We start from the raw sequence: 11318 nt of genomic DNA, 5'->3' as shown, positions 1-11318 counted from the left end.
TTTTTTTCAAATGTAAATTCCAAATTGGCGTTATGCTGCCACTACCTGGATCAGTAAGGAACGACATCTGCTAAAAAAATCCATTGTTAATTGCTACTCACAATTCAGTATATAGTATTCTTTATTGCATGCAACTTGCGTATAACTAGTAGGCTCTGTGGGTTTATGTGTAGGCCATTAGAAATAATTTTGAGAAAGCTATTTTTGTGACATCATACTTTTGCACCGCAAGGTTACACTTCAGAGAGAAGCATAGTACACTTTTATGTCACCACTTTGCAGACAGAGTTTATCTGCAAAAAGATATGGTGCACTTATAATATCTATTGCACTCTGAATAATGTATAGGCTACTTGCCACCATATGTAGCCTAGTGAGTACATTTCTCACAACATTAAAATACTTTTTACAGCTGCTATGTTTGATTAACATATTGTAAACTTCTCTTATTTAAAATCAAGGAGTAACAGTAATGCGATGCCAATGGTAGAATATAATACATTTACATATAAGAGCTTGATAGATGATAGAAATGATAGAGTTTAACCCAATTGAAATGGGTTTTGGGGAAATATTTATCTGAAAATAATGCTTTTTTACTGAATGCCCTGTCCTAAATTGCAGCCCGACTATATGAGATATTACAGTTTTCAGATCAAGTGAATAACATACATAATTACATAATTATGCCACGAGAACCACACATTTAAAAGTGTAAGAACAACATTACAAAACGTTAATGTAGATAAGTATAGTAGCAATTTCCCATGTAGTACATTTATTAAATAGTATTGATATTAACTTTGTCTTGCATCGCAAGGGCTTTTTCTCATTTATTACATCATTACCTAATGTAATTTCTCATATTGAGTTTTTTATTGCACAGTTAAGTGTGCTGTTTCTTAATATTTTGCCATTGGCAGTTGTAATCAAAAAAGCACACACATTGTAGTAGCCTATTCACATTTTCATAACAATAAAAAAGGTATTGTGTACATAAATCCCTGCTGACTTATATTTATGGTTGGGTGATATGTACTGTGAGACAATAGAAATGTGTCAGTGGTATTACTATACCACAAAAAGGTACTGTATCCCTCCCTTATTTTAATATTCGTCATTGTAGGTCACTGAGGGCAATGTTACAAATCAGCTGTGAACTGCTGTTCCATGACTGTTACTTACACAGTAACTTTTAACTGCTTCCTAATCAGACCACAGCTGCTAAATTCTGATCTATTTAGCTTATTGCTTTTCATCCATGTGAGCAGAATTCTGTGTTTGTCCACATGCTCCTTCTCTTCCCACACCCACTGCAAACCAGGCACAACAGTTCAGTCCCCCATGACATCAACAATCAGGGACAGCTGGAGAATGACCCATAATGTAGTTCAGACTTGCCTTCAACGTGGGAGGCTTTCCATTTTTCCTCTTTTCTTTTTGCCCCCCAGCCTCCTTCACTCCTCCATGCCCACACCCTCTAAGCCTCCAAACCTCCTAACTATACACAAGCCGGACTTATGTATACACATTCCCCGCAAGTGAACGCTGACACATGACAAATCAAAGGTCTAATAAACAGCTTGTGCTGAACAATTTCCCCCCCACCACCAAAGGATGAAAAATAAACAAATCCCTGTCGGTTTGGCCCAGCCAGGCCATTTGGTAGGTCTGTCTGTCGATGACTGGGTGGCCCAGGGCTGCTCGGTGTGAGGCCTGGGAAGGAGCCACAACTGTTTCCTGTGAGCGGCCCAACCCCCAGAACCTCTCCACAACTTGCTTAGTGGGTGGTATTCCCCTCCTCCTTCTTTTCCTCACATCCCCCAAAACTCCAACACCCTCCTCCTCTCTCTCCGTCAATCCCTCCTCTACCCTTCTTTACTTCGAGTGCTCCTCCCACCTTTTCCTCCCCTCCAGTCAGTCAGTCCATCCATTCTTACAGCTTCAGTCTGAGGCTTAACACTTCCTCAGAGTGGATGGAGTCCTCAGAGGGGATGGAGCAGGTTAAAACTGAATCCCATTTCTCCATCTTACCCCTACCCCTTACGCCTTATCCCTACCGCTAGGGGTGAAAACAGACCCCTATGAAATGGGACACCACTTGGCTACATCCCCTTGCAGTATTGATCTTCTTGTTTCTTCTGTGTCTGTGTGTTGACATGGTCCCGTCTGCGTGTTTTTTGACATGTGTCATCTCTATAATGACATTAATTGCGATGACATTGTTTCAAATAATGCCATGTGGGCACTTGAGCCACTATATTTTTCTCTTTTTATATGTCTCTTTGAAATAGTAAATCTGGTAGTAGTGAAACTTTTTAACGTTTTGAATTGTAGTCTACAAAGAGGGAGACTAAACAGCAGTGGATGTGTGTATCCTTTAATGTTGTTATGATGCTTTGAACTTCTATGCTATTTAGAAGAATTCTATTTGAATTCATGTACTTACTCATTATATCTTTATTGGGTTCAAGTTAGTCATTTAACTCTGTCTCCGTGTATGTCTGTCTCTGATAAGTCTATATCACATCTGAGTATTCTGGTGGTCTTTACCTATTGACATCTTTTTACATGAAGGCCAGGTCATAGGGACACACAATGTGAGGTGGCAGCCATTATAGTGATGATGAATGTTTTAGTTAGTCTTCTCAGTTGTATAAGACAATGAGCATGTATATATTTGTGCTAGATGTCAGAGCAACCACAACAGCTGTAGCTTTTGGTTTTGTTAGTTTTTGTGTGCATTCATTGGGAATGGCAGAAGATCTTGACAGCTTGCTCAGCATGTTATAAATTAAAATTATCACTGCACAATGGATGAAATTTAATTTCCTTCAGACAAACTCAGTGACACGATGCTGACAATGATTCAACTTCACTGGGAAGACGTTCTTCCTAAATGGTAGTCTCTTTAGTCCCTGCACCAGCATGCTGTGTGGATATTGCAGTCATGGAAAAGCAGCAGCACAATTTTGAGGTGCTTGTTTCTCAGTCTGGAGAGTCTTGGTGGTTGATTTTTTAGGAAGGAGGGGCCTTGTATCTGTTGGCCCTGAGTCTGTTTAACTGCTCCCCTTTTTCCATCTGTCCAAAAGCATATTTTCTCAGTGTATAGAAAATTGGCAGAGGCCAGGGCTCTGTTCCCCTATGCAGACTAAACAAACACACGCATGCATACAGTACGTGAGCTGAGCACACTTCTGAACCACCCAGGACGGCTGACAGACTGAGAGAAGCAGTGAGAGGAACAAAGAAGAAGAAAGGGTTGAGAAGAGTACCAATTCTCATACTCTCCTGTCAATTGTTTTTTTAAATTACGCAATTTTGGACAAACATAGCATTTGATATCCATAATTTACGTCTCTAGAATGGCTTTCATATGTGGGGTTCCAAAAAGGGGTAGTTCATCATTAGTCATTGTGGATCATGGAGAAACTCTTAAATGCACCATGTTGATTTTTTACAGCAGTGATGCTGAAATACAGACCAACAGGATGGTTAGGGAAAGATTAAATACAGAACGTGTATGTTGTTCAGCTTGAAAATAAATGGTAAAAGTAAAAAGTTAGTTTTCTACCAAATAGTTTGAATCTCATTTAAAGGAGCCCCTATCTCACATATTAGGACATTAGGATGTCTTTGTTGGGTTATACAACATGGCCAGCAGAGAGCAATATAGCTACAAACACAAAGAGCAACATGCAGGCAGTGACGGCAATCTCTGGACTTGGAAATAAAAGCATAAACTGGGCCAATATCAGAATATAAGTTTTATATGTGTATTTTTCTATAGTGTCAACCAGTTGATGGTCTGGTGTGATTAATGTTTCATAACCAAACTTAGGCCAAGGAGCCAAACTGAGCAAATACTGAGTGAATCGGGACCTTTCAGTCATTAAAGCATGTTAGTATTCTTGGCATGTGGGGATCCACTGAAACATGCCAGTGACCCATTCTGGTGCATGGCCCATCATTTGAAAAAAAGCTGACATATGGACTGAGCTTACTCTTCAAACACATGAAAGCAGTGAAGTAGTTCAGTATGCTCTGTCACACAGACCAGGCCCCAGTTAGCCCAGCTGGCATATTTGATTTGTTATTTTTATAATGCTTTTTATTTATTTGGTAAGCAGTGAAGAACGGTCTAGATAGTGCACACAGCTTCAGTTACAGTGTGGCAATGGCTTGTCTGTCTACAGGTTGGTTACTTCTGCTGTACCACCCATTCTTACTGATAGCAATCATTTAAAACTGTGTCATACCAAAGTTAATACATTGACTAAACCAATAAGAATTTAGTTGATGCAGAGAACAGTGTTTGTGTCAATGATTTTCTAGCAATACATTTAAGATCACACAGCCTTAAATCACAGTAAGCAGCAAAATAGTGTGTGGACTAAGTGAAGGAAAATTTTGTTAATCAGAAGTAAGGAATGATGCAGACTAACTTCTGCACGTTAGAGACCACCACACTGTGATATTTAATATGTTTTTGTTGGTCAGCGCCTGCGACCAATTTCAAAACCTGCTAATCCTCAATGATACTACTTATACTTTATACTTTATTCGTCCCACGGCGGGGACATTTCCTTATTACAGTAGCAGCATTTTCTACAATAAGAGCAAAAACAACCAGATACACAAGTAAACACACAACAAGCAAACAGCAGACAGTGAGCAGAAGGTATGGCTGAATGTAAGTGACATCAAATAAAGGTTTCGTAAAGTGCGGTTGCAATGGTACAGAAAAACAATAATGCAGTGTAAGTGATTGACGTTAAATTAAATTAAATTGAATATGTAATTAAAATAGTTTAGCAAAAGTAGGTAACCATAAATAATGTTAAAAAAGTAAGTACTTGTAACTAAAAAAATATATAAATAAAGATAGAAAAGATATTCAGGCTGTGTGGAGTAAATGAAATACAGGAATGGAAATTACAACATTATCAGGTAGTGCAGGTGTTGAAGAGTCTGACCGCGGCCGTGATCAATCCTCCTCTCTGGTCTTCATGTTCATTTAATACAAGCAGCATTAAATACATTTTTGATTGACTAACTGACCACCTTTAATTTCAATAAATATATCCAATGTTTGTGTATGTTTTTTTATTACAGACCATCAACAATTGCAATATTTGTTTAGCTTGACTATGCCCCCTGTTGGTCACAGCACGTTGCAGATTTTGGAGGACATGATCATAACAGCATTGTGTAGCCCAATTGATTCATGTCCATGCTCCTCAGATCTCTGCAGGGTAAATCCAATCCTGAGTTTTCGGCTGCATGACTAAAACAACTTTTGAACGTACACACGTTCCACCAAAACAAGTTCCTCCCTGATGCTATTTTGCAGCGGCACCGTTGCGCCGCTTGGTGCTCAGCACCACCCAAGACTATTGCGATTGGTCTAAAGAAATGCCAACAAACCAGAGGCTGTGTGGACTAGCAGCACCCTCCGCCACAGCACTGTGGACGAAGGTCTGGCAATGCAAGACTGATTCCCCAAAAAACCATAAAATATATGAAAATATACTTATGTCTAAAAATCAATATTTGCACTAGTAAGAAGAACTTTTATAACCAATTACAGAATTGGCAACACCAGTTTTGCTATTTAAAGTGATATGATCTGACATGTTTAGTAAATATTAAGACACATAAGACACTTTTAGGGTCTTTTAGGACATTAAGGTCTTGTGTGTTACAGTATTGAAGGCCATTAGTGTTATTGCTTTACACCCACAGCCAGCCACACACACACACACACACACACACACACACAACACAGCCACGCACACACACACACACACACACACACACACACACACACACACACACACACACACACACACATGTTCAGTCACAGAGTGCAGCTCTTGGTTTCTCTGTTTCTCAATTTGGTCAGTAACTGGTCCACAGGGCCAGTCTGTCACTCACAATTTCCATGTTGGTCTTCATCAGTTTTCCATTTCAAACCATTGAGCCCAGAGAAGGCTGCTTCTCTGCTAAAAAAAATAAGAAAGAAAAATGAGACTACGACTTTAAACGTTTTCTTTGAAACTTTAGTGAAAAAATAAAATGCATCTGAAACAAATTTGTATCTTGACTATGAAATTAGCCCATAAATTCTATTCTTGAATTCAATCAGTTTCTTCATGTGAACGATAAAGGTTGAGACACTGCAGGCCTGCACACAACCTCTTTGAGGGAACACCAGTCATAACCACAAACCATGAATAGCGCAGAAATGTGTTAGTGTGCTTTTGAAATTAATCCTCAAAACCCACCATTGTTTTTTTTGTTTCGTCTTTTACGGGACTCACCAGAGAATTTATATGTGTTTGCTTGCATAGTGCAGAGAACAACATGTAGACTCCAAGTGCTCAAAAAAAAATACTCACATTCCCAGTTTTACAGCCTTCCCTGAAACCATGATGATGAGATGCAAACATTACCATCTTATCAAGTCATTTGTGTGTATCACTAATTCCTAAAAACTTAATTTTCCTACATTAAGAGAATAAATCTGCCAGTGCGGTGCGATAAATGCTAAATGATCCTATACACACCCAGAGAAAATGTTGTTATGTTGTGGAATTAAATCTAAGGGTCACCTTTTCCAAAAAGGACTCATTTAGCTTTGTGATAAAAGTTGTCTGCATTTATAATTAGCTGCATATTTTTTGGCAAGACTACCTTGGCTCATCATAAGTAATGTGCTATTTATCAAGAAAGTCAGCTAGCCTTCAGTTTGAGACAAATGGAAGCCCATACTTACTGTGGAGGCTAAGCCCAAGCTCCAAGCCCCTGAGGTGCCTTTCCACGGGTAGAGGAATTAACACACTTTTTACCTTTTTTGATCAATAAAGTGCAATTAACACCATTGGTTCTATTTATTTCCATGAGCTATAGGTCCATAGTCCAGACGAATTACTGCTTTTATGTATGTTGTACGTTTATGTGGTGTTGCTATGCGTGTGTCCGTGTGTGTGTGTGTGTGTGTGTGTGTGTGTGTGTGTGTGTGTGTGTGTGTGTGTGTGTGTGTGTGTGTGTCGCCGTGTGGTCAAAAACTGTATGTGCTTCTGGGTTGCACCCGAAAAATTATTTATACTAGGGGCACTAATTGGCTCTCACATTTACCGTGATCGAGAAAGCTGAACTGACATAGGGGTAAAAAAAACATAGAAAGTCAAACTGTAAATAAAAAAATACAGCAATAAAGAAACCACAGCACTGGCCACACTGTGAGTTCTGAGTTGTGGTTAAAAAAAACCCACAGCAAACTTTGGTTTATCATCAAAGCTGTCGCCATCATCAAAAACAAAAGACTGGAAATAGTAATTTTGCACATTGCCACTCACACCTTACAGTGACACAATCATTTTAGTGATGTGTATCACGGCAGCATACATATATTGATGTAGTGTGCAAAGTTAAATGCTTTATTGAATAAAACAATTTTCCTATATTATTTCCAAATGTACTAAGTTTCCAAACAGCACAGTCAACTTCTCTTGTTCGTGATTGTTACTGGGTAGTCAACTTCATAAAGTGGAACTGTGCTTGTTAGCCATACCCTTACAGTACTTTAATGAGACACTAATAGTTTTATCGTTAGTGCTCCACAAATGTGTTAATGCCATTGTTTGCCTTTTTCATTGCATAGACGAGCATTTGGCAGACCCTGCAAACAATATTAAAAAAACACGCTTATGCATGGTGTCAATTACAGTTGATCCTCTGGTTTGCCTAACTTGCTTTAGAGTAAGGCTCTGCCTTATTACTCCCCAGCCTGCCCCGGTCATCCTCCTCCTCCTCCTCCTCTTCCTCCTCCTCCTCCTCTCCTCTTCACCACATGAAATGGCTGTGTGTGCCAGCCTAGCGCTGAGCCTTCATTAGCTTTTACTACCCCACTTGGATGTGTTTAGCTTTGCTTTCTTTCTTTGCCTCTCTGTGTGTCTGACTGTGTGTGTGTGTGTGTGTGTCACACTCTGTATGTGTCTGTGTCTGCATATGTTTAATTACCAACCCCCGCCCTCCCTTTGGAGTACCCCTCAATGCTGTGCCACCATATCATTACACTGTGGCTACAATTTAAACTTCAGTCACACACACACACACACACACACACACACACACACACACACACACAGACCAACATACCCTGGCTGGCCAGCAAATTGTAAAGAGGAGACAGTGGGGTACTCTAGAGAGCTGATTTAGCTCCTTTCTTCTCCCCTAAAATGGAGTTCTTAAATGGAAACACACACAAAGAGAGTGATGAGAAGAGAGAGAGGCAACATGAAAAACACAACAGAAAATGCAATGCCGCAGAGCGGTACAGCACAACGCATCTTGACTGATCCACAACTGCGTCTGGTGTTCAAACTGTTATTGTTTGAACTAAACAAACTACACAAGGCCCCTGCCTTACGAGGCTCATATTTAGGCCCTTCTGTAAACAGCAAAGCACAGAATGAATCAATTAAAAGGGCATTACGCTGGTTCCTGTTTATTTAAAACATGTTTACACTATTCGGGCCCTCCCGCCTGTCTGCATGATTGCCTGGAACTTCGTATTCCTCCTCCTCCTCCTGCCACCCCTCAATAGGCCCCGTCACGGCCAAGGTATATCATCAAGTGATCTCACACACACACACACACACACACACACAAACACACACACACACACACACACACAAACACACACACACATGCACGCACGCACACACACACACACACACACGCACACACACGCACACACACAAACACACACACACACACACACACACACACACAGAGTATAGATTACAAACACATTTGTTATGTTAAAGAGCGTTTTCAACAAATATTGATCTCGTTCTTCCTCTGTTTCTGTGAGAGATGATTAGAAGAACTCAGAGCAACAATCCGGTGCAATGTGCAATCACAGCTGGAACACATAACCAGTATATATATTTATATATATATACAGTATATATATATAGGCAGCAGTAGAGAAACTATACTCTCAAAGGTGTTTTTTCATTCAAGAGAACATTCACAAAATGGCGAGAGAGCAAATGATTGCAGTGAAATTAACATGTGCATGCTTTTAGTTAAAAGATCTAACAGTAGATGGTTTAGAATGATTCATTAAATATGGCTTCAAGTGGCTTGATAACAGAAAGTTACGTAGGTTAAAGTGACCGATGCCTTAAGCTATTTTTCACTGCAATCATAGACATCGCTAGCTGACTGACAGCATTCAAAAAATATTCATATTGTTTCAAAAAAAATATGATTTATCACTGTATGGAGTCCTGCAAGAGAGTTTTTGTATTGAAACAAAGCATTGCTGTGGATGTGGAGAGAAACAATCCCCATTCCTTGGATTTGTGTGGTATGTCACCCTGAAGTCTGCTTTCTCACTGGCTTTATGGCTAATTCCCCCATTCTTCTCTGCTGCGCTTAGTGCAAAAGTACAAACACATACACCACCCCCTGCTTCACACAGACACGCATGCCAGTGCATGTTTTTACACAAACACACACACACACACACAAACACACACACACACACACACACACACACACACACACACACACAAACCCACACACACAGATGCACACACTTTTCTTCACTTTTCTTCCACTAATCAGCCCTATTGAATTCCAGCAACAATGGCCACTCATCCTTGGGCCACCCAAGCAGTGAACACACTCACATACACATGCATACACACAAACACCAGCATCACCAGATCACAAGTTCACTCTTTTGTTCCTTCATTGTGTTTTCCTTTCCTTCATTGATCTCACCTTCACACACAGGTCAGGAGTTGGCACTGGGAGAGATCGTGTTATCTGGACTATCAGCTGCTATCTGGGCCCACACACTGCACTCACCGACAGAAAAGAGGGAGCTAGCTCCATAAATCACAGCCACAGCCACTACTCTCTCACTCATGTAGAATTAGCGTAAGGTTTATTGTTCATGCTGCCTGTGATAGTATAATGCTACACTGTAGACTGTAATGTTCCATTGTTGTTGTTTTATGTTATTTCACTTCTCTCTGTTACCCTAATTTTACTTCTAAGAAGAATGTCCAATAATGTGCCTTGGGGTGTTTCAAAGAAGCTGGAGCCCCAGAAAGTGCAATTATTAACCTGCTGTACATCACTTAATTCTGTTTCTTGGCTAAAGTGTTTTAAATTTTTCCAATAATAGAGGAGACAGATTAGAGAGACAAAGACGGAAAAGATGCCAAGATAGAAAATGATATTGAATTGCTGTTGCACTGCTCAATCAAGTGAATTAATTCCATGGATGTATACAATAATGTGATGAGTTTTTTACAAGGTCTTTCATTTATTTTTTGTCAGACAGTAATCAAGCAAGGGGACTGGAAGTTCAATACTGTCACACCAATCGTTTACTTCATTTTTTTAAACTAATGTAAAACATAAAATTGTTCCTCTATTGATTTGTTTTTTTTTACAATCCAATCCCTTTACACGAAGGTCAGAGGTCAGAATCAGACGTAAAGAACAACACCCCTGGAGTGGGTGAGGTTGGTGTCAGTTTTTTTCCGGTCAAATCATAGTCTTTTGGTTGGGTCTTTCCATGCTCTTTACACCATCTTGTTGTCACATACCTATCAAAACCCTAAACATCCTTCTTCTATAACAAAACATAAAGAAAAAATCACTTACAAAAGTAAAGTAAGCTCTCTTTTCTTATCTGATACACCTCTGTACAATGCCTAATAGCTGTGAGAAACTAAAATACACCAAAGATTTGTGTTTGTGTTTGTGTTTTTGTGTGTGTGTGTGTGTGTGTGTGTGTGTATGTCTATTGAAACCAGCCTGTGTCATCACATTTGTTTCTGTTTACTTCATTTTCTTTCTGGGGCATTTACAGGAAAATAGGTGGGTGCATTTAAAAACGGTATGTCTTGCCATGGCGTATTCTTAAATAAGAATGTTTTAACATTACAACCACATTAAATGCAATAAGTAATTTAGATTATAACGATGTGGTACAGTGGCTTAGTGATTAGCAAGGAAGTAAGGTTGCCTTTTTTGGTGAAGGTTGCATTTTACGTCCTTCTTACATGCTCCTTTGTTCATAGCTGTGAATATTATTCTGAACAGTTGTTTAGCTGATTTCCACCAAATGCGTGCTGGGATAGGCTCCAGTCCTGCTGTGACCCATAACTGGACAGCATGTTTTCATTTTCTTGTCACCGAGCTGTAACATTACAGTTTTTTTCAATCGCTAACAAGCGCTCACCCATACTTCAGATACTTTTTCTAAACTCTTAACACAGACTCAC

Source organism: Etheostoma cragini, chromosome 12, assembly GCF_013103735.1.
Source record: "Etheostoma cragini isolate CJK2018 chromosome 12, CSU_Ecrag_1.0, whole genome shotgun sequence".
NCBI classification, from domain to species: Eukaryota; Metazoa; Chordata; class Actinopteri; order Perciformes; family Percidae; genus Etheostoma; species Etheostoma cragini.
This window is presented reverse-complemented; position numbering follows the sequence as displayed.